A 22,876-nucleotide genomic window follows, 5' to 3' on the forward strand; every position below is an offset into this window, starting at 1 on the left:
GCGATTTCGCGGCATCTTCTTGTGGAGTATATATCTCCAAGTTGATACAATATTCCAGAGCTTGCATTTACTTTCACGATTGTCGTGATAGTGCGTAACTGCTTACAATGAAGATATTAAATAAAGGCAACTATAGTATACCGCTATTCAATAGTCATCAATCGATTTACTAGTAACTGAAACAAATCCGAGTCACAAACCAAAACCGTGGGAAACGCATCAACTATAAGAGGAACACAACGGAATAACAGAAACACTGAACTGCTACAAAAACAAACATTAACATACAAAGAAACAGATTATTCGATACCAACTGCTATATGCCTGACTTGGTACAGGACATTTGAAGAAAAATGGTGGTTTGAACATGGTTTTAAACCAGAGTTGAAATGCAAAGTTGAAATCATCCCTTGAAAATTTTATGGACGCCACTACGAGTTGGTTGACAATTATGAAATATCTGTTTTACCAGATGACGACTGATAAGTTCCAATCGACGTAACCAAAATACCGTCATTTCTGCCTTGAATGTCACCTACCGAATAAGGCTTGGCACCAAGGTAGGAATTACACGAGCCACAAGACGGGTGTCACATGTGGAACATGATCTGCTCACCCTTTTGGAGCCCCTGAGTTCACCCCAAATATTTTTGGGGGGTTTGTGTTACTCAATCTGTAGTTTTATATGTTGTGTTTTGTATACTGTTGCTTGTCTTGTTCGTTTTTTGCCCGGCTTTGTCAGTTCGTTTTCAATTATGAGTTTGCTGTCCCTTTGACGTATTTCGTCACTCTTCAAGTAGTAAAAGTTTTAAAAATTGTAGATCATTGTAGTTAAATGTATCATGATAACGATTTGGTTCTATATATATATATATATCACCGTGAGCAAATTAAGTTATTTTCGCGGATATTTGTCTTATTGCGTTAATCTTCTTCACTTTACTTTGATGCGATTTTTTTGCCGATTTTCATTACTGCAAGTTAATATCTTTAAAGTGAAATAATACCAAAGGGACAATCACCATCTCAAACCATGAATCAAATAAACTTAATTAAAACCATGAACAAAATAAAATCAAAGTCCAAGAGACGAACAACAGTCCACAAAACACAGCACAGCATGAAAACGATCACTGCCTAAAACAGCGAATGATTTTATGAGGTCAGGAAGGTACTCAACTTTTTCATTTTTTTATTTCACAACTGCTTATAGTATTTTACATACACAATGACCTGCATTTGTATTTTAAAAGCTTATGTTGAAAATACTCAATCCTATCTCTATACCTTTGAAACTTGGTTTGTGAGAATAAAGATATATAGAAGCATCTTTTATTTAAATAAATAAAGAGATTAAACTTCTAAACACATTTAATATGTCTAACACGATTTTAAACTAAATAAGAAGCAGCAGCATTTTATGTAGTTCGTATACATCCCGCTTTAGACAACCAAGTGTTTCTAAACAAGGTTACTTATTTCAATGTTGTCTACGATTTAGTCGCAAAGTCATGTTTGCATTTAAACATGATTAAAAAAAGTAAATAAGTTTGACTTCGTAAAAAACATATTTTTACCTCAATTAGCTCGTATATATTCTTTTCGAACTTTAAATACCCCTTCTTTTATTATGGAAAATCATTCTCCTTCCTGATATTGACAATTAGCGATGTGCTATCTTAACATAGAATAACAAAATGATCGCTATTTGCAGATGGCAGATTTTTGGGCAACTGCAAACACTTCAATAGAAGGCTGTTCTATGAACAATGATTAATAATTGCATCTTAAAATTACAAAACAAATATTCCTTGACCTAAAACATATTATTTATCTATTTTTTTAGCATACAAACATCGATCCCCTAAGATATATTTTGCTTTTGGAACAATTTTTCATTTTTTTAGTATTTGTGGTGAATTTCAATTTTCGGGAAATATTGCGCATATAACCTCTTATTTTTTGTTTGATTTGGAAATAATGTATTATGTTATATAAAGTTCATATGATCTTTTGAAAAATTTTATGGTACAAGAATTAGAAAATGGCTTTTTGTTTAGTAATCGCAAAAAATGGAATGTTTTTTCATGACCTTTGACCTTGATTTAACAGAAAATGCATCGTACGATTTTTTTACGACCGGACAAAACAGAAAGTACATATTATTAGCTTTCGAATGATATATAATACAGCCGTGTGTTAGGTGGGTGCATTAAAGTCGTTAACTAAGCGTCTTTTTGAAATAAGTCACTCGCCTATATATACAACAGGTTGGGGGAGATCCTCATAAATGAATACAAAGATAAAGGCCTCCAAAAATCCTACTTATTGACGGCTGTTAACTTTTATCCTGATGATGTTTCAGTCATGGTGTCTTTAGGCAAAATGATGTCCTTTACATGAATGTTTGCGCCATGGCAGAAAATATCTGTAAATCCAAAGTTTATATTTTTATCACTGAAAATTGATACCCGTTTTGGGGTATAATACTCATAAATGAGGATAGTTCACATTTATGAGGATCAACCCCAACTAGTACAAAGGATGTAAACCATGAGCAACATATATCATAGCCATGCTTTAGACACATGTTTAGCACAAAAAACACACATACAAACAGAATACAAAACCTACCGTGCATGGGGTACAAATGTCCTGTATACACAAAACTATCGAACCTATGGTACTACAACATGTACATCATGTACTATATCGGAACAGTATGCAGGGGCGTAGCTACCCGGAGGCACGACAGCACGTGCATCCACGTCGTTTTCACAAAAAAGAGAGAGAGAGAGAGAGAGAGAGAGAGAGAGAGTTATATTACAGATTCTGAACCATACTATGGTTCAGAATCTGTAATAAAAATATGATCACAACTTTTTGTGTTAATAGTTTGTGTATTAAATTATCTAAAAATTTAATAGTCTAAAATATGTCTCAACATACAAATTACTATTTTTGATACCAAAAACTATTTTATCTATTTACTGTTGCTTCTTTTCACTAAAACTGAGTTATTCATATAATTTTATATATATATCAATCAGATTTGTACATTGGATTTCTGTAAGGCACCGGCCATTCATCTTCAAAATGGGGGATTTTTTTTTCCTATTGAGAAAGACATATATATTTTTCAACTCGAACAATACAGAATGAAGATTTTTTGATTTTTTCTTTAAATTAATTTATTTCAATTTTTTTTTTTATTAATTTCGATTTTATCACTTCCCTTCTATAACAATTAAAAAGGGGTATGATTTTCCATAAGTCATTTCGCACCAGGTGCATTATTCAAAAGTCCTTCAATCCTGATTAAAACTCACCGTATCCGATTCACATGTTTACTGTGAGGTTTTAACATTTTACCGTATTTCCGAATATTTCACTTGAACACCTGCAATTTTGCTAGATTTTGGATTTTATTTAGCAATACTCACAGTAAATTATCGAGATGCACATTCTTAACCTAACAAAAATTCTATTGGAAGCAATAACATAAATTGCTCTCAGATACAGCTTAAATTAAGGGGCATTAGCTGTGAAATTCATGTTCACCGATTTAACTCAAATTCTGATATTTGATTTATAACATACCAAAACGTAAAATAGACAATTTACAACGCATGGGTTCGATAATATGTATCATCATTTCGTGTGCATTTTAGTCTAGACGCCATCTAATTAACCATCGAGATGAACTCCGAAGACTGCCGACGGTCATTTAACCCGATATAAACATAAATAGATGGCGAACTCGTGCAATTGGATTTTTCTAGGTCTATTTCAATTCATATTATAGGTCAAAATATATGTTAATCATCGTTTTTACCTGTATAAGAATGAGCTCTTGTGGATCGAATCAGTCAAGCAAATTGTTTACCCTTGTTTCACTTTCAATGTTGACATTCTTTTCCTTTTAATAACTGAACACGCCTAATTCATGCGTAACCCATCTCTAGCTAAGGGTGTTGTATACATAATTTTCGTTATAAATAAGGGTTGCTAGTTAACAGTCTGGTATCTGTATCATTCCGGAATCGGAAAGGGTTATTCCGTATTCGGTTTGATAATTAACTCTCTCTCATTTCTTGTCAATGCGGGTAGCAGACCTTATTTTTATTGAGTGCAAAAAATAAAAAACGATCTTATTCGTTATTATATGTGTCCTTAACATACAAAAGTCCCCCAAAGATACAGAATGGTGGAGGTCCCTTAAAGTAATGAAAATTTGAGACAGTTACAGGGCTGAGATCTGTACAATTTTTTTTCACACGTGGTTCTGGAAAAAAAATTTCAAGGTCGCCATTTTAACATCGTCACCAAATAATATATTTGCCTGTTGGTATGACTCTTAGTAGATTAAGGAGATAGAATATAATACAAACGCCTTGGACACTGGTATTAGATTACGTAAAACCCCTATTGTATTATCTGACAGTAAGGCCAGATATCTCCGTAACGAGGTTATCCGAGGCATTGAAAAGGATATTGTCTGGTGGTTTGAAGGAGGTGCCACAGTAGAAAAACAATTCAGATTTTTACAAGAGAACCTTGAAGTTGAGTTACATCGGCATCCTCGTATTGTACTGTATTTATGGCTGGGTACATGTAATTTGACGGTAAAAGACGGTGATCTGATACAATTAAGATCGACAGACAATTCGTCTGCTAATGAGTTGATAACAAAATTCAGAGAAATTTATGCTTTTATTAGAGGTTTTCCTACCGTAGAACCTGTATTATTGGAGCTACCCCCGTATTCCATTTTTGAATACAACAAATATAAAGGTTGTGAAGATCCTAAATATAAACAAGATGACAAAAAGTTGAATGAGCAATGGGAGTCGTTAACACTTTTGTAAGAGAAACAAATCTCATTTACAGGAAAGAATCACCAAAATTTTCTCTTGATATCGAAAATACGAGAAAAGCTAGGAACAATCATGCTAGATACTCTTTCAGATTAACAACATTCTATAATGACGGTATTCATCCTATCCCAGCTCTTGCGAGACTTTGGTTGTTGAGAATATGTCGACGAATTGTTACCGACTGTGCATAATAAACAGTCAACATTACATGCGCCAATAACTCATTCAACAGCAGTTTAGACCAACATTTAAACTTCCGTTTTCTGGAACTGCTAATATTCAAGAAGTCCCCCCTACACAAATATCATTTCAACCAGAATCTAACGTCGGCGTATCGCTGCCACACACGTTGAATTATAAAATGGAACGTTTGGCTAAGTGCTCCGAGTTTCACGGGTATCCTCAAGATAATGGTAATACGTTTTTGACTGAATTTGAATCTTTCACCACATTGCATGGTTTATCTGAATTTAACCTAACTGACAAGCGCATGCTAGCCGCTTTTCATTTACACCTCAAAGGTCCGGCTTTAACATGGTACAACTCATTAAGCGATGAGAGCAAATCCGACTGGAAAAGTGTCCGTATTCTTTTTAAGTAGAAATTTATGTGGGCATGGGGCTAACGCACTTATGCATAGTGAAATATTCCAGAACCTGAATTTGTCGTCCGGTCAAAGGGTGGAGGATTTTTATTGTCAAATTTATGAAAAGGGTAAATTACTCGCCAAGCCGGAACATGAAATGCTCTCAAAATTTATCAGTGGCTTGCCGGAGCAAATGTCATTTTTTGTTCGCGCAGGAATGCCTCAAGATATGCAAAACGCCCTCGCATCCGCAAAAATGGCAGAAGCCTATGGTTACAGAAAACACGATGATTCTGTTAATGCCGCAGGATTGTTCAAAAACAAATCTCGTGATAATAGAAGAACCGCCGACAATCAAAATACTGAAGTGCGCAATTTGCGACAACAAATTAAGGAGTTAAGCGAGATGGTGAAAGTTCAAAAGGAAATGAAATCCGATAAAAGTTCTCCGCAGGCTCCTACAGCCGCTTCATCTGAAATATCCGAAATGAAGGATAAGATACAGACATTAACGTCTCTTTTATCAGGCATGAATGTGCAGAATAAGCCACAAGCTACAAATGACCGACAACATACGCCTGACGGCAATAATAATTATCCAGCGAATAGCCGACAAGTTACCAATGATCGCAATAACTTTTCCGGACCGTGTTTTAAATGTAAAGGTAGAGGTCACCGACGGCGTGAATGTTATTGGAATGGTATGGGCCAAAATTAGTCGACTGCAAAATGTCAGTTGTGCCAGCAGGAGGGGCATACAGCAAATGTCTGCACAAAGTTTGATTCGGGAAACCGACAGAACCCGGGAGACAGGCACGGTCGTCCGGGATAGATTCCGACAGTGCCTTTATATACTTCAGTTCACAAAAGAAGCTTCAATTTTTGTACATAAATGTGTTTTTCGATCAGCTGAAAGTGGCTGCATTAGTTGACTCGGGCAGTTCTATTAATATCATGTCGAAATCTTTATTTGATTCCGTTTCCAACAAACAAATATTATCATTTGAACAGTTAGATTGTTCCGAAATAAGGTTAGCCAATAATGACACAATTAAAGTAACGGGAACGGCAAAAAATAAATTGTACATAGAGACGCAAGGGGAAATTGATATTGATGTATATATTCTCCCAGTAACTTCACACCCGTTTATTCTAGGGACGGATTATTTGATGAAAAACAATGTTGTGTTAGATTTTAGCAAAATGTCATGTCAATTGAATACCGCAAATGTTCAAACTCATAAGCGACTTAGTCTTGAACCAAATACAGAAACTATTGTTTGGGCTAGGGATCCGAATTACATTACATTGGGATTACAAGGTGTGTGCTCCAAAAGCAAGTTTTCCTGTAGTAAAGGTTTGCTTGTAGCTAAATCTGTTGTTACCGTACCGTACAACAGGAATGTTCCGGTAAAACTTTTAAATCCAACAAGTTAGAATGTCGTTATTCCGAAAGGCCGTACAATAGAAGAATTTAGTGTACTAAATAACGAAAACGAATGTGCATCGTTTTCAGATACTATACCGGAAGTACAGCATGTAGAAGTTTCCGACATTATTGATTCACCTCATTCACAATTTACTCGCTCGAAACCCGACTATTCAAAAGTGAAGTCGCTGTTTACGTTACCAGAAAATTTGCAAGAAACTGAATTAGATGAACTAGCGTGTTTGTTGCATGACAATATTTAGATCTTTTCGTCACGGAAGATAATCCGAATTTAGGCTTCACGTGTGTGGTGGAACATAAGATTTTACTGAAACCGGACGCCGTTTTTTTCTATATTTCGGAACGGGAAAAGTAAGAGTTTGACTAACAATGATTAAGTTCACGTGTTTCTGGTACTCTGTTATATACTAGTAGATTATTTTCCTGTTAAAAAATATGACCTAAACTCTTAAATTAGTCTCTACCATATGGCTAAATATGCACATAGCTGCAGTTGTCTGAAAGTCATAATTGGCGATAAACAAGTAAACGGATGTCAATTCTTTCAAACCTCCACTTAAATCAGTAAAAAATTGTTGCATCTCCATATTGTCGAGACTGAGCAATAATAATCTGAATCAGGCCATAAGAATATTGCACACAGGAATGCGTGAACGTGCTGTTGCTAGACAATTTCACGTCGGAAACTCATCTTACTGTCCTAACAACAACGGTACAGGTACACGGGACTTATTGGTGACCACCCATGACCAGATCAATGTGCAGTGACATCGCCACGTCAATAAAATTTGATTACGCAACCGTCATTTGCGAGACATGTTTACGACCACGTCAACTGCTAATTTATTCGTCGATAAATGTTTCCCACTTACTGAAATGCCAAAGAATCGACTGCAGAAAAACATTTAAAGCCCTAAAGTTTTAACCCCATAATTGCCAAATCACACTGTTATGGATGGTGGATGGGAAGCAGCCAAATTCAGAAGGTATAAAACAGAACTCAAAACATGCCCAACAAAATTGGTTGACCTTTCAGTCAATCGTTTAGGCGTTGGTTACAGACCCTCATTGCTTTCGACGGCGATACATCCATTGATAAGGGGAAACCCAGCTAGGGTTTCAGTGCATTCCACATGATTTGAACATTAAACATGACGTAGTCAGTTCAATTTTCGAACTGCAAACTTTTTAGACAATAAAATAATGAATGAAATTTATGTTTATACGTTTGCCTTACATAAATTGCATATTTGAAAATGAGAATAAAAAGAAAAATCTAGTGTTGCGTTTTTAGAGTCCGTCAGTATATATCATATATAATTCTCGGCAAAGTTGATGTTTTAAGTTTCCCTGTTCCACAGTGGCAATAAAAATGTTCGTTCTTTTGTCTTTTTTGTATCTTTGTCATCTTATTGCACTGGTAGGTATGCGTATATTTTAGTTAGGCACAAAATTATAAAAAAAAATCTGTTTTTGTCCTTATATTTTTGTCCTATTTCCTCTCTACATGCACTTGATTTTATTGGTTGTTCAGAGTTGTTACCTTTTTTCTATGACATCAACTCAAGTATTACTCATCGATTTTCACAACACAATGTAAACAGCATAATGTTTTCCGGGAAAATAGGTATTTCCTATCAATCCTTTTCAAAGGTACTATTCAGGTTCAAACTATAACAAAAACGTAGTTCAGATTATAATGCGACTATGATGCAAAATCGGGGATCAAATTACATGTGTTTATATAAATCATTTTTTTCTTCCTTGTCTGCAATTGAAACATATAGAAAAATAGTTGTTTGTAAATAAACCCCCAATTGTCGTCTAATTGTTAACACTATTGGTGGCCTATATTTAGTTCTTATGGTTCTCCATACGCATGTTCTAATATTTGCATCCGGCTTTGTATATCGGAGAATCAACATTTTGTCTATTACGTTTCTTGGTAAGTTCCATATCATCTATGTATTTGGAAAATTATTATAAGTCTGTTAAAATCTTATGTTAATAATAATCATCCTGATTTGCAGTTTTATTCATGGTTGACCAATTTTAATTAGTTTCTTTGTTTTGATTTTTCAGTCATTAAAGTTATAACATAACTATCATATATCTTAGTATATGATTACTTTATATTTGATTTAAGTTTACTTTGAATAAATAAGTAATACAACATTTGCGTCAATCGATTTTTTATAAATTAATGCGACGGTAAGCAGCTGTAGTGTGTGTATAAATCGATTTTACAAGACTGCTCATGTTAAGTTCGACACGTGACAGCACATTATGACCGTGTAATTGAACGAATCATAAGTAAACAGTTTGATAGGTACAATTCTTCCGTATGTATGTCTAGAAAACTGTGCATGTATACTAGTACTTGTAGCAAAGTAACATATTCTTATTCTTATAATATTTTGAAAGATAGTCTTCACGTTTCGTGGACAGATAAACTATCGCTAATCAAACGGTTAGAGCTTCGGGCGCATGAACATTTATAAAGTGTTGTTTTCATTTTTTTTTATTTGAACACAAAATACAAATACTTTACTGAGGGGGGCAAGAGGGGGTCCATTAACAGGTTAACAATTTTTTATTTTGCTCAAAACAGATCTATAAATTTTAAAATACTGATAACCAATAACAGCAGCAATTTAAATTATCTCAAATGAGAAAAGAGTTAACAGGGGTCATTTTTTCACAATAACAGTTAACAACAATGTCAATTTCAAGAAAACAGATAACAGCTAATTAGCCAATAACATTTAACAGCACATATATTTTCAAATAACAGTTAACAAAAGTTGAAAAATACCTAAAACACCTTAACAGAAAAGATCTTGCCCCTCCCCCTCTTTACTGGCACAAACACAATTACAGTAATTGTCAAAGGCCAGCATATTATGTATTTTATAATTAAGAAGATAAAAGAATAATAAACTTTTACATATAACTTTAAATATTTGATTGTTTCATCATGTACATGCAGAACTCTCAGATCGAATCATATTCCTTTTCCGTTGCATTGAATCGCATAACATTAGTTTAAAATTCAATAAAAATGGTAATAAACTAACAATAACTTTTCTTTCATTTTTATTGGGTCATTTTTAGTGACATTGGTGGTATTGGTCATTACAGTCAATAATCTGTACCGATTGGGAGCTTAATCGATAGTTTGACAGTAAAAGAACAACTAGATATGTATTGCCGAATTTCAAATCTATGTTATTTATATTGTTTGATCCTGTGCGTGAAAAAGTTACTTAAACATTTATGTATACCCAGTTACTATAGTGATCCTTTGTTATAAGTGATTTTCTGGATGACAGAGGCGGATTTAGAGGTTTTTTTTAGGGGGCCCGGGACTCCTCTTTTGTGGAAAAAATTTGGTTGATTATACAAGGAATCACTGAAGCATGACTGGAGCGGGCCCCCTCTTAAGCAGTCAGTGGGCCCCTCTTATGAAAATTTCTGGATCCGCCATTGGGATGAACACTTGTCATAAAGGAAATGGGCACTAAAATTGCAATAGATAGCTAACGCTCGTACTTAATATATATACCGAGTTACTACAGTGATCCTTTGTTATAAGTGATTTTTTAATGAACACTGTCATAAAGGAAATGGGCACTAAAATTGCAAATGATAGCCTAACGCTCGTACTTAATCATGAACATAAAATTCTTTCACACACAAATGTGAATTCATTGTGAAATGTATTCACCGTCTTTAATTACCTGAGGTTTTAAACTACATATGATTTCTTTCAAGTTGATTGCTCTTAAAAAAAATGATTAGATTTTTACCTGTGTTTTACATCGCATGTCTATACAGAGATGAACATTTTGATTAATAAGGGTTTCATATTTCGAATGCTGTCCTGATCATTTCTTATTTTCATCTTGTAGCGTAAAGTATTTTAAAGCTTGGAGCAATGACAGGATAAAGTCTTCCTGGTTTTTTTCTTCTTGACTGCACTTTTGTAAAATTGCCAAATTTACATTTAACAAGGATTTGTATAGTAAGATACTATACAATTCCTTGCTTTTAATAAAATACGCAATATACATGGTTGGTTTGGTTTCTTTTAAAATTACACAAAGATAACAATTTGCTACCGTTCATATAAACTGAATTACAAAAGTAACGCAAAGCCACATTTAATTTCTTTGCAACTTAAAAAATGAAAACAACACGTTATAAATTTCATGCGTCCCAAGCGCTTTTCTGGATTTACCTTCTGAAACAGTTGAAGAGCTATATAACAAAAAAAACTACCCTTAGGATTGAGTTGAAACCTTAGTTTCTTTATAATCTAAAAATTTATAAACGGACAATTTTAAAAAGGTTTATTGTAAATCATGTCAGTACCAAAGTACTGACTACTGAGCTGATGATACCCTTGGGGACTGATAGTCCACCAGCAGAGGTTCGACCAAATTCTAATAAAGGGGCCTCGGTGGCCGAGTGGTTTTAAGTAGTTCATCTACTGTATCACTAGCCTGTCAATACTGGGGTTCACATTTCATTTTAACTCGCAATAGTAATAGTCAGAAATTTTTGAAACAGCGGTTTTGACATCAAGGATGTAACATTCTGTTTCAAAGAATTTTTGATAATATTTCAATTATCAAAACAAGGTTTTTATCCCAGAATGATTTTTTTGTAAAACAACATGTCTAGTTTCTTTGATGTTTGACTCTTCAGTGGCAAGCTCTGGTGCTGTTTTAATTATATTTTTAGCTTTAATAAAGTTTCCAGTAAGCACTTTTTTCAATTTTTAACCAAAATTATGTTAAAATATAAAGTGTCTGCAAAAAGGTGCTGCGTTTCTTGTGTTAGTAAAGTTATTTCGGGTGTAAAGTTTATATTTACAACTCATTAATTTCTATTGAAAGCTTGATTTCCATGGGATACCGTGGTACTAAATATGTGTTTTATAATTTTTAATTCAGTTGTTGTGAAATTGTTTGTAGAGGAAAGAATATATCGTGGTCATACATTCCACGTATTTCATACATATATTCTGTTTCAGACTAGGAAAGATGGGTGGAGGTGTCTTAGTTGGAATCAGTATTGTAGCAGGAGTTTTACTGTTGGTTGGATTAGTCACACCAGGATGGCTTGGACTTGACTTCAAGTCAGGCGAGAATGATGTTTCGGTAAGACTATATTTTTAAACGTCATTAGGTTATCTTTCAGAGTCCATAACTATACCAACAGGTGTCCCGAGTTTCTTGTGCAAATTAAGTTGTCTTGTAATTTGTAGCCGGACACACGGACACCGTGAACATTTCAAGGTATATACTTTTATCGCTATTTTACGAAATTGTCCTTTGATCTTACTGACTGATAATTTCCTTTCTCAGCACAGTAGAGTGATATGAAAAATTATCGCTAGAAACTAGGAGCACAGGTGGCGCTGTCAATGAAATTAACAACGTCGTCATAGGTAAAATAGCGATAAACAGATTATCTCCTATTAAAGGTTTTTCTATACAAACTAATTAATCGTTTCAAAGGTGTAATACATACCTCAGAGTATAGATTTTGTATATAGATACCGGTGTCCTATAGCCATTTCCCCCATGCTTTTTTTTTGACATGTACCCACTCTCCCCCCCCCCCCCACACTCAGCGTGATGGTGGGGGAACCAGGATCAGGCCTGTTCTCCCCCTAGTTACTCGAGAAGCTCATTTCCCCTTGTAGTATCGTCGGCGACGTCAATTGGAAATTAATTATCCATTAAATGATAGTTACCTTTTTGAAATAGTTAACCTTTATCACACATTCATCGTTGACACATAAACATACCAGTGAACATGTTTAAAGACTGATGGACCCATAGACATACTAGTGGACACACACACACAGACTGGTGGATGTGTAGACAAGCTGCATGTGGACATATTAACAGACTGGTGGACTCATAAACAGACTTGTAGATATGTTGACAGACTAGTGGCGGCAATGGACATTTGAGCGCCAAAGTGTATGACATTTGAGCGCCGTAATTTTAGGACATTTGAGCGAAAATAAAAATAAGCATAGGCCATTTGAGCGAAAAAAAAAATTAAGAATGATCAAGGAGTACCTCTTCCGTTCGCCAGATATTATCTGTTACCCCTGCTCACCACGGGGAGGTGGAAGTAGGATTTCGAGCAGGATATAGTTAATAAAATGTGGAGTTTATAACGCACAAAGTTTAAAACATCTTTTAATAGTAAAAAAAACCAAAGCTCTGTCATAAAACTTAAAACTCAGCAATGGCATTATTTAAAAGTCAGTTGGGGCTTGAAATTTATATCCTAGGCTTCCGAAATAAAAATCCCTCGTTATTTCCTGTTAGCAGTGCCGCGAATGAAAGACCCGGAGATTCTGTTCCTTTTCCTTGTCTGTCCGGCTCTGAGGTGCATCAATATTGAAACTCCGAATTTTGATACAGGTCACAGATTGTAATTTGACAAAGGTGTCAAGGAAAGTATAAATTGATGGGTGACTATGATAAAATTGCTCATTATAATGGACATGAAATGATTCGGGTCCATAGTTTGTACGTTTTGACGTAGATGGAACTGCGGCCCAGAGATAAGGGGGAAACAACGATTCGTCTGAGATGTAAGTTTCAGTCAAGTAATCGGCAAAGTCTATACAAGGCTTGTCGGTAGGTAAAACGGTCATGAAATCCTCGATAAATCAGTCTGCTACTTCCTCTGGATCTAAGAAATCTATCCTTAACACTCCATTCAGCCATTTACTGATATCTGAATCTATCTCTTTGTATTGTTGACTTAATCCAACTTTCTGAATTACTCGGGTGTAAAATCAAATAAAATATATTTATTTTAAAAACTTACTCTTTTTTTTTTCTTACTTTTTAAAAATATGTTCTTAACTCGTATAAAAGTATCACAGGAAATTGCGCTCAAACGTCTTATTTGAAAAACCAGGTAAGGTTAATTTTCCGGCGCTAAAAGGTCCTATGATGTCGGCGCTCAAATGACCCAATGTGCATTTTTTATTTTTGCTCAAATGTCCTATGCCCGCCCGACTAGTGAACACATAGCTAGACCGGTGGTTGAACATGCTGACACGTAGATGAACATGCGGACACACACAAACTGGTGGACACGTAGACAGACTTAGCTTGTAAGCATGTAGACAGACTCGTGAGTATATCTAATCGGCAATCCAAGCCAACAAACAGATTATTTGAGCGTTCCAGAGATCAATCATTTCTTAAGAAAATATGGAAAATATATGCATTAAATGGCCGTGAAGTTTTGATGTATATCCATTTTGTAGGGGTGGGGGGGGGGGGGGGGGGGGGTGGGGGGTGGGGGGGATAAGTGGCATGTGGGGAAAAGTGATTGTCAAATTTAGGCGGGGGAAGAATGGCAACGATTCAAATCTGGCATGGGGGAAAAATGGCTATATAGCACCGGATGTAAACATATTATATTTTTTAAACGACCGCAAAATTTTTGATTTTTGCTGTCGTGTAATGTTATGACGTTGTCATCGTCGTCATCCGAAGACACTTGGTTTCCAGACAATAACTTGAGTATAAGTGTATGGATCTCTATGAAATTGTACCTCAAGGTTCCATACCACAAAATGAAGGTTTTGGATTGATTTTGGGGGTTATTATCTTCACTGTTTAGGAATTAGGGGCCAAGAAGAAGCATTTTTCTTGTTTCAGGACAATAACTTGTGTGTAAGTGTATAGAGTTCTATGAAGTTGATCCACAAGGTTCCATACATCAAAAGGAAGGTTGGGATTGTTTTTGGGGGTTATGGCTCAAACCGTTTAGGAATTTGGGGCCAAAAAGGATCCATAAAACTAGGATTTTCTGGTTTCCAGACAATAACGAGTATAAATCTATGGATCTCTCTGAAATTGAACCACAAGGTTCCATACCATAAAAGGAAGGTTGGGATTAATTTTGGGGGTTATGCCCTCAACCGTTTTGAAAAAAGGGCCAACAATACTTTTCTAATACTTTGTATAAAATGCTTATTTTTTTACCAATTTCAATGGGGTTTTTAATTCAAAAGTCTTGATTTCTTTGGGGCTCGTAAATATGCTGAATTTTACTATGTATTAACATTTTGGATTTTGGGCCCCGTTTTTTAAATTGATCCACATTGAGGTTCAAAGGGTCCAGAATTAAACTTTGTTTGATTTCAACTAAGATTGAATTCTTGGGGTTCTTTAAATATGCTAAAACTAACCGTGTATTTAGATTTTGGATTTTGAGTCCCGTTTTCGAATTGGTCCACATTGAGATCCAAAGGGTTAAAAATTAAACTTTGAATGGTATCATCAGAAATTGAATTCTTGGGGTTCTTTGATATGCCGAATCTAACTGTGTATTTAAATTTTTAATTTTGGGTCCCGTTTCAAATTAGTCCACATTAAGGTCCAAAGGGTCTAAAATTAAACTGTTTTGATTTCAGCAAAAAATGAATTATTGGGGTTCTTTGATATCCTGAATCTAACCGTGTATTTAGATTTTGGATTTGGGCCCGGTTTTCGAATTGGTTCACCTTAATGTCCAAATGGTCCAAAATTAAACTTAGTTTCTTTTTAACAAAAAAATGATTTCTTGGGGTTCTTTGTTATGCTGAATCTAAACATGTATTTGTAATTTTTGATTTTGGGCCCAGTTGGTTCAAATCGGGGTCCAAAATTTAACTTTGTTTTATTTCAATAAAAATTAAATATGTATGGTTTTTTGATATCCTGAATCTAACCGTGTATATAGAATTTTGATTTTGGGCCCCGTTATTAAATTGGTCCACATTGAGGTCAAAATGGTCCAAAATTAAAGTTTGTTTGATTTCATCAAAAATTGATTTTGGGGGTTCTTGATAAGCCGAATCTAACATGTATTTAGATTATTATATTGGACCATAATAGGTAAATGTCCAATTTTCAAGTTTTGCCCCTTAACTTGTACCAACTGTTTAGGGTTCGACATCTGCGATCGTTTCAAGCTGCGCCCTGCGGAGCATTTTATTTTCATTATTGAAGGGCCTACGGTTGCCTCTAATTGCTTACATTCACTTCATTTGAACTATGGTGGATAGTTGTCTCATAGGCAATCATACCACATCTTCTTTTTTTTTTTGTAATTTATTATGCATACTCATTCAACAGCATGAGATATGCTTAAGTGAAAATTGGTGTCCTAACTTGTATGATGCGATACAGCAATTTCAAAAGTTGCAACCCCAAATTTATTTTCTGATATGTTGGATATAAAGAATTGAAGTTTGATTGGTTGGTGAGACCATACAATTTACGAAAATTGATACTAAGCTTAAATTAGAAAACTTTTTTTTTTTAGATCAACATGAATATATTTTACAGCAGAGTATGTGTACAGGAATCTGCTATTGACGCTTGTATGACTATGTCAAATGCTGCTGCTATGGAGCGTGCGTCGAGCTCAGTTGACAGTAAGTGTGCTTAAAATATACAGTAACCCTTATAAAAAGTTTTAACAAATGTAGCCTTTATTCTTAATCGAAGTTATAAGTGGTATTTTTGAATGAGAGTTGAAATCAGTGGGAGGATAAACGTGTTATTTTAGGCCTATAATCATAACAAACTATGTGTACTGCACCGTTGTCGGCATTCTGCTAGGAAATGAATGTATTTTATACCCAAGCATAGGAATAATTACATGCTTGTTTCATAGTTTCATAGTTGCATAATATTAAAATTGCATCCTGGGACAATGTATTACATTTATCTATGTGTCTCAGTTGTGTCTAAGTACTTAGTGAAACTTTTATGTTCAACTTTGCATCTCTGCAATAGATACAATTTCTTATATAACAAATTCTTTCTTTTCATTTTACATTATTGGGATAATGAAAAGGTTCTTGATGAATGTTGTTTATTGTTCACTCGTTTCAGGTTTCAGATTTACAGAGTATTTAGTTGAAGCTGTCGGAGCCTTAATTGGCTGTGGTTGTGGAACTATATTAGCCATAATTTATGGTTTAAGTGTTGTGAGAGAACAAGACAGCGTCAGACCTCGATCTAGCAATTTAGCCGTTACCGGACTAGTGCTCTCTATAATAGGAGGTAAGAACGTAATATGTAATAATATCCGAGTGATATAAGCAATATTTTATGTAGAATGAGAAAGGAAGTGATGTATACACTACATTGAAAGTTCGTGATTATAAATTTACCGTGCCAACACTTCTGTGGTTGTTGTCATCAACCTTTCTATTTCAGAAAGTAAATGGCAATAATGGCTATATGAATTTTGCATTGAAACTTGGGGTTTAAAAAAAGATATTAACCTGAGGGTTTTGGTTGATATAAGTAAAACAATTTCGTGGTTTGTTTGTTTTAGTGGTAAAATAACAGAACCCCGACTATTCATCGACGTGTGATACCCATTGTTTCTATGACAGATAATATTCATAACATTTTAAGAGAATGATCTTTGACATTAAAAGAGTCTGAAGTTGATTTTGAGAATTTCATACCTTGTATATAGGTGCTTTATGTTACGAAGTTTCCGTCTGTCATATGTCCATTATGACCTTATTTTCATGGTTTTGCGACTGCCAAATAAATTTCTTACTGAATATGAATACTGGGATAACTGTATGTGGTATTTGCAAGGTACTAAAAATTCATAAATTTTGCGATGTTTTTAATATTGTTAAAATTGCAACTGAATAGTTGTCACAAAATATAAAAATATGTGTATGCAGCATTTCCTAAAATAACAAAAGATTATCTTGCATATTGGTACTAGTTCAACAATTTTAATTATAAATGCGCACAAAAATTTCTTAAATTACAGCATACATGTAAATCACACAGGGTTCACATGACCTTGACCTAATTTCATGGATCAGTGATCAAGGTTAATGTTTGATGGTCAAGTCTGTATCTCAGAAACCATTAGCAATTTGCCAACTGTACCAGTATTTGGTGTATTATATGATTTTAAAGTGTACATTTTCCCTTTCATGTTCCCTGGCAGAGTTCATTTGATATTTTATTGGGTTAAAATCCAGATTACAGGATTGTTACCAAAGACAATAAACATTGGCTATACATAAACATACAAACACATATCTGCCCACATTTAAAAACATTGTATAATATATAAATTTGTATATCCCCTCCATTATTAACAAAAAATATTGTTACATTGATATATATAAACTTATCTCCGCTGAAGAGGTGGTACTAGAAGTTATTTATTACTCAATAAAGCATTTCTAGAATTGTAGATGTCACTTATGAATTTTAAAATTTCTAATTATATCATTCTCACCACACCTATACACAAATTTAAATCTTGATTCATTAGTCATATTTAAAAAAGGGAACTATTTCACTAATTTTGGAAAATAATTGTTCTCTAATTGTATTTAGTTTTCTACATTTTATAGTGAAATGAAAACCATCTTCTACTTCTAAAAGACACAAGGGACAAATTCTTTCTTCTAAAGGACCGTTAGTATATGTCTACCTTGTTCAATTTTAAGAACACTATTACTTATGCGAAATAGGTGATTACGCAGTGGAAATTGATAACAGCTTATGCCCATCAAAACATGTTTGTATAGGCTAGGATACAGTTAGTCCTATCACGAAATGTTTCCATTAAAAAACATTAATATAAAAGAGGTCAGTAATGGGGAAATCAAATTTACGGTAAAAGTAAGTTATTACACAAGTTATCTGCATTGGAAACAATTATTGGGAAATAAGGGGGATGAAAAGCATTTGGGATGTTGGATATAGGGGGTAAGAATGTAGGGATGTGGAATATAAGGGGTCAAAAATGGGGATGTTGGATATAGGGCTTAAAAAAGTGGGATGTGGAAAAAATACAAAAAAAGCTAGATTTGTGTGATGAGCACCCTGTATCACCCCTCGCAAATGTTTGAAACCGAATGCTACCTTTCTCTCATAATAATCCAACATCATATTTTATACAGGTATTTGTGGCGGCATTTTGGTTATCGAATTCATCATTGTACACACTAACTTGGATAGTGTGACTGACACCTTCGGAGAACAACTAGAATCTAGTAACGTTGGATTTGAGAAGTCCTTCCCATACTCACTGGTGATAATGTCCTTTGGTCTGTTCTTTGAGCTCATTGCCGTCATCGTTCACATTGCTTGCATGAGAACTCCGTACAGTGGAGCTCCAAATGGTATCATCCTAACTCCTTCAGTAAACGGACCTACAGCTGTCGTTGTCCAGCACTCGACCGTCTCATCAACTCCTTACGCTAGGTTCGCTTAGAATGAACACTGTGAACTGCATGTTGTTTGACATTAACAAAATTTGATTGCTTACTTATAAACTGTATTATACCAATTTCATTTGACACAAAAAAAAATATGAATCATGAATAGTGAAGTTACATTATGTCTTTTAGTTCAAGTACAAGTTTGGTGTTTTGATTTTTCCTCCTGAAACACGTCAAATATCAAAAGGACCGTTAGAATTATATTGGTACACCTGAAAACAATTTCAACTTAATAAGTCAATTCTAGTTATGAGCCTTATTTCCTGAGAGTCTATAAATCATGATCACATGACGGTACCCTCACAATGGCGGATTTACCGATGACGCACAGTGTGAATGTTATCATATTCACATATCTGAACTACTTAAAATTTCCATGGTGCCCCAAGTCGTACAGGTTCTGGATCCGCCCCATACCTAATAACTCCCGGTGTATAATTTCGTATAAATTGACTTTCGATGTTTAATTCAAGTAGTATGTACTATTTGGAACTATAAATGATGTTATATTTACAAAACAGTAGCGACATGAATGAAATGATTCCACTTGTATTCTGGTGAATGAATAGCGGGTTATCTTATTTAGTGTTTGCTCATAAAACTTGCTTTATATTTGTATTTATATTACATTTTATTTTTCGTAAATCATCAGATAGAAAAATTTTATATTTATATAAGGTCAGTTTTTTTTATTCTGAACCATTATCCTGGTTTTAAAATTTTTTATGGTTAACAGTTTTTTTATGGGTCGGTCTTAACCATGCGGTTGAATGGTTAAAGAACATTTCAACCGTGATAAAAAGCATGGTTTATAGCTTAAACATTTTTCTTCAACCTTTGCGTTTTTTTCTCCCTTTTAACATGTTTATGGTTTAAGCTTAAACATGTTTCATGTTGTTTTTAACCAGTAACTAGTTTGAGTATAAAACAACAGGCCTCAAATGAACCCCTTTGCAAACTCGTAGTCAACTAACTCGTATCGTATCCAATTATTACCAATATGTACCTTTACCAACTGGTACCAAAATTTCATAAGCATTTTTGAAATGGTCGTATATCATCTTACAGAAAAATAAAAAGATAGAATTTCATATACAAGTAATTTGAAGCAATATCAATTTGTTTGGAATGCTGTAATACTTAGTCTTGATGGAAGTTGAGGCAGTTGAGTTTATTTATACTTCTGCAATCATCATCTTCACCAAAATAAAAAAAATATGGCTTTACTGCTGACAAAAAGCTTTGTATGGTAGTCGACCATGGTTTATCGATGTTGCGATGTTGCACATTATGCAGGAAAACTGTCACGTCTCGTTAAGATGTTATACAGTGCAACACATGTGACAACATGAAACATCATCCTTGTCAGGAAAAAGGCAATAATATTTCTTTAATTTTCACTTTTTTAACATAGATATTAAGGCCATTATGTGATTGATTGGTTTGAAACTTTTGAAATTTATTAAAACATTTGTGTTTAATAAAATCATTGGCTCTGAAAATGTAGTATTTATTGCAGTACGTTTTTGTTTCTTATTTATATACAAACAGTAGGGAAAATACAAACCGTGTAAGGTATAATTCTTCATGTTATGCAGGTTTTTTTTGTGTTTAATATATGTGATCATGTCTACTTTTTATTTGTCCTTTGTGCATATATCATCCCATCACTCCCCTCCAACTTCGTTGAAATACCGCATTGTTTTATAATTTAAGATCAGATAAAAAAAGTCACATAGATAATGCATACGAATAATATCTAAAAATTGGAAACTAGTTGGACAAGGTACGAGTTGGTGAAGATAAGATAATAGGAACGATTTTTTGTCGTACATCCCACATTTGGATGTAAAAGAAACTAAATACTTACAAATAAAAATCTATAGGTCATATATAATCTAGATTTTATTAATGTTAAAGAATCTCATTTATAGAGGAGCTTAGTCATTATTATTCCAAAATGCATCATAATATTAAAACTTAGTATTATAGGTTTTTAGGTATAACATTCTATCAACATTTCAGAAACTATATATATAAGGTTTGATATATTACAGCAGTCGAGCAGTAAATGGTGGGGCATTGCTATAAAGAAATTTGGTTTATAAATTAATTCACTGTAAGGATGTAAAGTTATTAAAACACAGGATTTTGTTTTCAGATTTGCGAATTTGAGTAATATAACATACTTCTAACAACGTTTCGTTTATTTTTATTCGGTTATAATTTATGTACATATTTAATGTTGAATAATAAAATAGTTTTATAGTAGTTATTGTTAAAGTGTTTTCTTGTTAGTATACAGAATGATACCAAATACTAGTATTAATGAGTGTCAATAAACCCCAAATGAAAAAAAAATAAAACGGATCAACAAAAGATGTTTCCAGCTTAGAATCAGCACATAGTCTGGACTTGTCATCTGTGACTAGTGTTACACCATGATCATTTGTTTGTGTAACATTAATCTCGTTATCTACCATCAACATCAAATCCGTGAATAAAAAAAGCCTTGCAAGAACAATAACATTTGACGACAAGCACATTATCATATGATTGGATGTGATAGGGTTAAAATAACTTTGTAAGCACTGAACCAAGTCCCTTAATAACAGATAACGCAATAATAACTGTGTAACAGACGACAACTAAATGATTCAATCAGTTTATCTTCGATATATCGAAGAATGCTGGTCAGTACTAGCTGGATACGAGCTCATAGTACTTAATCTGCTGATATAGAAAGCATACACTGTATTGGCTGCACTCTACATTTATATTATATGATATTTGTTACTATTGGAGGATGTATTTTTCAACAGACTATCGGCAGTCCGATGGGAACCAACTGCTCCTTTTCTTGCCGACTTGTTCCTTTGTTCATATGAAGCTGACTTCATTAGGAGGTTCTTAGAGAGGATACAAAGCAGCTATCCTTTAACTACATGCTTCGCTATATAGATGATGTTCTCTCACTAAATAATTTTTAGTTTGGTGACTATGTTTAACGCATTCAACCCATCGAACTTGAAATAACGGATACAGCAGATACAGTTAAGTCTGCCTCATAACTTAACTTATATCTAGATATTGGCAATGAGCGTCGGTTGAGAACAAAACTTTACGACAAGAGATGATTTCACCTTCCTAATTGTGAACTTTCCATTTCTATGTAGCAACATTACAGGAGCGCCTGCATATGGAGTATATATCTCCCAGTTTACACGATATTTCAGAGCTTTTATTTTCTATCATGGTTTCCTTGTTAGAAGGTTGCTGCTTAAAATGAAGCTATTGAACCAAGATCATCCCTTTGAAAATTTTACGGAAGTCATCACGACTTAGTTGGTTGACAGATATGTTCCAATTGTCACCGTTTTTGTACTTAAACGAGCAACACGACGGGGTCACCTTGAGCAAGATTTGCTTATTCATCCGGAGCACCTGAAATCACTGCCGGTATTTGGTGGGGTTCGTGTTGCTCAGTCTTCAGTGTTCTACGTGTTTGCGTACTGTTTATCTTTTCGTTGTTTGTTGTTTTTATACGACCGCAAAAAAATTTTTGTGGTCGTATATTGGTATGACTTCCAGACATAACTTGTGTGTTAGTGTATGGATCTCTCTGACATTGTACCACAAGGTTCCATATCACA

The 22,876-nt window shown here is 34.3% G+C and overlaps 1 long non-coding RNA gene across 1 annotated transcript; it reads left to right on the top strand.

Annotated features, from left to right (window-relative positions):
- Positions 1–8,724: 8,724 nt before the first annotated feature.
- Positions 8,725–21,494, top strand: LOC127701194 (uncharacterized). The gene is made up of 5 exons (XR_007981855.1): positions 8,725–8,858; positions 11,952–12,078; positions 16,271–16,382; positions 16,846–17,016; positions 18,903–21,494. It is a non-coding gene; the product is annotated as an uncharacterized LOC127701194 (long non-coding RNA).
- The last annotated feature ends 1,382 nt before the right edge of the window (positions 21,495–22,876 follow it).

The sequence above is a fragment of the Mytilus californianus genome, unplaced genomic scaffold, assembly GCF_021869535.1.
Source record: "Mytilus californianus isolate M0D057914Y unplaced genomic scaffold, xbMytCali1.0.p SCAF_5, whole genome shotgun sequence".
Lineage (NCBI taxonomy): Eukaryota > Metazoa > Mollusca > Bivalvia > Mytilida > Mytilidae > Mytilus > Mytilus californianus.